This window comes from Podarcis filfolensis (genome assembly GCF_964270895.1).
Source record: "Podarcis filfolensis genome assembly, chromosome: 17".
Taxonomy (NCBI): Eukaryota; Metazoa; Chordata; class Lepidosauria; order Squamata; family Lacertidae; genus Podarcis; species Podarcis filfolensis.
Genome location: NC_139621.1, coordinates 27,360,797 through 27,366,390, shown reverse-complemented (window position 1 = coordinate 27,366,390; position 5,594 = coordinate 27,360,797).

Here is a 5,594-nt window from a genome sequence, read left to right as displayed (position 1 = left end):
AAAGGTTACAAGCTTTCAGATAGAATGATTTGGAGTCACTTCAGATGTACTCATTGTATGTAATCACTGATATTCATCCTGCCAAAAGAAAAAAAAAATGTCAGGAAGCATACGTCCAGAAAACACAGATCACCATTACATTAAATTATCTAAAATTTATTGCTGCAACAATGAATTGAAAAGGGAAGGGCGAAGCAAAGGTTCTTAGGCTAAATAAATGTGTTGCACAAGGCAAAGGATCACATATTCAGGCAAACAACAGTATCCTGAATGCTTGGGAAGGCAGAGCATTAGAACGATTTCTCAGGAAATAATAATAATAATAATAATAATAATAATAATAATAATAATAGATCCCACTTACAGTTCTTAGGTCTTCTTAGGTTCAGACTGTAAGAGGTCAGCAATACAGTCTAGTGGTGACAAACAGGAGGGAGCAGTTAAATCTAGGGAAGCGGGGGCACAGTTGGCCTGTGTGGGGTAGCTAGAGAAAGGGATGGAGCAGAAGCTCAAGTCAATGTGCTTTATATAACTCCCACCTCATTGCTTACAAGTTTATATTGTTTGCATGGGAAACCTCACCCTGCCCAGGCATGGAAATGACTGACAGGTTGATAGCTCTTTCTCTGTTCTCTGTGTGTCAAGTGCCGGTGGTTCTAAACCACTGTTCCTACCAAGGGCTATCAGCCACAATAACTGTGCCTCCACTATTGGAGGCAGTAATGCATCTGAACGCCACTTGCTGGGCATCCAAAGTAGGGAGAGTGCTGTTGCACCCAGGTCCTGCTTGCAGGGTCCCTACGGGCATCTTTTCTGGCCTCTGTGAGAACAGGATGCTGGATTACTTGGGCTGATCCAGTGGGGTTCCTATGTAAGGAAGCATGGGGATTGCATACCCTCCAACATTTCTCCTGTAAAAATAGGTAAAGGTAAAGGTACCCCTGACCATTAGGTCCAGTCACGGACAACTCTGGGGTTGTGGCACTCATCTCGCTCTATAGGCCAAGGGAGCCGGCGTACAGCTTCCGGGTCATGTGGCCAGCATGACTAAGCCACTTCTGGCGAACCAGAGCAGCACACGGAAATACTGTTTACCTTCCCACCAGAGCAGTACCTATTTATCTACTTGCACTTGACGTGCTTTCGAACTGCTAGGTTGGTAGGAGCTGGGACCGAACAACGGGAGCTCACCCCGTCACGGGGATTCAAACCGCCGACCTTCTGATTGGCAAGCCCTAGGCTCAGGGGTTTACACCACAGCGCCACCCTCGTCCCCCTGTAAAAATAGGGATGTCCTATTCCATAATATTAATAATTATTATTATATTATCTACACAGAACCCATCTGACTGGGTTGCCCCAACCACTCTGGGTGGCTTCCAACATAATAATGACACACTAAAACATTAAACATTTTAAAAAAACCCTTCCCTATACAGAGTTGCCTTCAGATGTCTTCTAAAGGTTTCGCAGTTACTTATCTCCTTGGTTCGGGGTCGCCTTACTCCATACCCTCCACCTTTTCTCTGATGAAAATAAGGACATCCTGAGGGAAAATGGGACATTCCAGGATCAAATCAGAAACTGGGAAGGCTTCTATAAATTTGGGACTGTCACTGGAAAACAGGGACACTTGGAGGGTCTGGGATTGGCTCTCATGTAGATTACTAGTGCAGAAGATTACTAGTGTTTACAGCACAATATTTTCCAGTTTAGCTGCCCTCGTGGAAATGTGTTATGTATCCACTGAGTCAGTCACATTTTAACATAAACTCATTGCAAAACCAGACGGTTGAGGTGGCATCCTGGAGCTGGGAATAAGTATTTAAAATGTCATTCTGGAGCAGGAATGCATAGGCACTTATCGGATAAGAGATACAGACAGGTCTTTGTTCTGTATAATCTCAGCATGCATTTAGAAGCAAGAGGTTAAATATCAGGGCACGGTGATGCATTAAAGCTTCCTGATCATTCAGACACTTAGTCTGTGCAGTGAAGCAGTGCTGAAGAAGGGGAGATTTTCCTATGCCTTAAAACACACTGGTTGAATGTTTGGATTTCTCTCCTTTAAAGTCTAGAATAATTATTTCACTTTCCAGCAATTCATGCCTATAGATGTGAAAAGTGAGCTCTGAAGTAATAGTAGTACAGAGTCATTCTAGGGTGGTGTGTTTTGAAGATAAATCCACAATGTTGCTAAGGCTCCAAAACTGATCATATACTGAACAAAAACAAATTTCTGTAAACCAGAGATGAAGAACCTCAGACTGGTGCCAACTGGCCTTGCTAACTGGCCCCCCAAATCCTCCCTAGGTCACACCTTCTCCGACTTGGCTTTGCACTCTTCCTTGGTGTTTTTGCCTGGCTGGAATGTGTCATTGCATTCTGATAATATTTCTTACTTGTGCAGATGAAAGATAGAGAGGGTAGATGACTGCTAGTGGAAACTAGCCTACTGTCCCAAAGTAAAGTTCACAAGTAGCTGCTTTGCCCATGTTGGTCTCTGGCCTTTCCCACCACCACCATGCGGCCCTCGAAAGGCAGCAAGGATTATGTTAGCCCAGAATTGGAAGACAAATGTAATACCAACTATTTCGGACTGGCAGGTTAAATTGATAAATTATGCGGAACTGGCTAGATTATCAGGGAGAATACGAGATCAGGAAGATCAGAAATTTTCTGAAAATTGGAGTAAATATTTGGTGTATATAAGAGAAAATTGTAAATCTTTAAAGACACTGGTAGGGTTCGATTAACTTCAACAGCATATGGCTAATTAGATAAACGAATAAAATACGAGATGTAATGAAATTATAAGATACTTACTGAAGGGGGGGGAAGGAAGTCTGAAGCTCGGCAGAGCTAAAGGTTTTATATGAGATCTATTTGCATAACAAATGTACATAAATGTATTCTGGTTGAAAATCAATAAAATTTTAATTTAAAAAAGAAAGAAAAAGAAAAAAAAGAAAGGTTGTTCTTGAAAGATTGTGGCCCTTGGGTTGAAAAAGTTCTCCCTTATATGCTTTAAACCAACTACCTACTTCCTCCTCATATTTGTCCGTAGGTAAGGATAATTACATAATGGTAGAAAATGTTGAAATTGTCCATAATGAGTACTAATATTTTGCTGGGTTTTTTGGTCAATGCCTTATTGGTGACATAGTTGTCTGTGCCTCATTAAATGCTATCGGTGGGGATGTAACACATATCTGGAATTTAAATTTGGAGGAATAAAAAGATGGCATATTCGTTGCTATGGACAGATGCAAGGTTTATCTGAGCTGAACCAGAATTTCTCCAAAGTGTTCTGAATGGAACTCAAGATCTCTGATGTGCCCCAAAATGCTTCAGAGATTGGGTGTTCTTTAAAAAAAAAAAAAAAAAAAAGCTGTAGGGACATTATGGCTGCAGAAATGGAAATATTTATCCCCATGCTTGCCATAGAAGGAAAACACAAGAGTGGTGAGAGAGGGGAGGGTGAACTGTTTTGTGACTGACAGGTTTACCTCCTACTCAGAGGGAATGATTTACCAGGAATCTCCAAGCACAGGGCTTTGGGGTATCAATGTATCACCTTATTCTAGTCTGTTGTGTGTTCTTTGCTAATTCTCCTAGCAGTGCTCACTTGGAAAACGCTGGACATTCATTTTCTCCCTTTGCCACATCGCCACACTTCTACTCCTGTCAAATTAGCTTAGTTTCTGTAACTTCGGGTGCCAATAGTTTCTGTAACTTTGGGTGCCAATGGAGCAGAACACAAGGCTGTAGCTTTTCTTTCTTTCTTTCTTTCTTTCTTTCTTTCTTTCTTTCTTTCTTTCTTTCTTTCTCCCTGCAATTAACATTTTAAAATTGTATAGGCAACTTTCCTAAGGATAGCTCTATGATGTATTCCATTTTCATAATAAAAAAATATTTCACAGTAAAAAAACAAAAAACATTGCTGAGGAAACCACAGGAAGGCAAGCAAATCTCTTTTAGTTCTCTCCCAGCCTAATCAACTTTAAAAGCACATAGCGGAACCCGCCCCCACCCCTCAAATGGATTAATTTATCTGTCATTTTTGGCAGCTTTCTTACCTAGAGTAACCTTTTTCTTGCATGCTATTTTCATGCAAATTATCCACAAAAGAACAAGAGAAGCAACTCCACCTTTGAACCAATCAAAAACTGTAATGGCTTCACCTGCAGGGAAATTACTGCAGTTATCCTTTTGAAATTAGACAGGATTCAGAAGTGACTAATAGGCTGGCAAATTTCATCCAATTCTGTCAAACAAACAAACAAACAAAGTTCCTTTTTTAATTTTTAAAATCAACTTTAAAAGTGTCCGACACAAACAGCCCTGACCATATTTGTATGTAATTTGAAGGGTTTGAGCACATAAGATGGGCTACAATGCCTGTAAATCTCACCTATTTTTGTTAAGTGGGGTTATAGCCTTTTTTTAAAAAAATCCATAATAGTGAATAGGGAATTGCATAGCTTTGTTTACTCAAACTAGTATTTTGAATCAAACCTGAAATGAAAGCACTTTGGACCAAATCAGGCCCTTTTTTGTGAAGCTCTGAATTGGATTTTGAAATGAATTGAAGTAGCTACCAGCCATGATTGCTATGTTCTACCTATACAATCGGGGACACGGGCGGTGCTGTGGGTTAAACCACAGAGCCTAGGACTTGCCGATCAGAAGGTCGGTGGTTCGAATCCCCGCAACGGGGTGAGCTCCCGTTGTTCGGTCCCTGCTCCTGCCAACCTAGCAGTTCGAAAGCACGTCAAAGTGCAAGTAGATAAATAGGTACCACTCTGACGGGAAGGCAAACGGCGTTTCCGTGCTCTGCTCTGGTCTGCCAGAAGCGGTTTAGTCATGCTGGCCACATGACCCGGAAGCTGTACGCCGGCTCCCTCGGCCAATAAAGTGAGATGAGCGCCGCAACCCCAGAGTCAGTCACAACTGTACCTAATGGTCAGGGGTCCCTTTACCTTTACCTATACAATCAGAGGCAGTACGCATGCGAGTATTCATTCAGTTGCTGGTCATTTCAAGTGGGGAGAGTACAGCTGCAATAAGGTTCTGAGTGTGGGCTGCCCGTAGACATATAGTGAGAATAGGCTGCTGGTCTAGATTAACCTTTGGTCTGATCCAGCAAAGCTTTCTTTATGTTCTTAATTGTGTTGTGGTCAGTGGGTAGTCCTATCTACAGCATATCGTGTGAACAACTCTGCTGCTTCTATGCGGAGTGATATCTCTCTCTCTCTTTCTCTCTCTCAGAACTATTCCCCAGAAGTATTCCACTTGGGAAAGGCTATTGATTCAATGAAACTGACTTAGCTTTGCCTAAACAAGTATCCCTGCTGAGACCACTGCTGTGCTTCTACAACTTGCTTTGGTGTGTGTTATCCTCAAGTCCACCCTTGTTTCCTGACAGTAATAGAAATACAATGTCCATAGGGGAGGGTTACTGAAGTGGAAGAACCACTTTGTTCTTGTGTTCTCTGCTAGCAGCTTCTGTTGACATTGGGAGGGGGATTGCAGAACAAAAAGGTTGGAGGCCACTAGGGGTCAGTGCGTTGTGAACTGGAAGGCAATGGGGA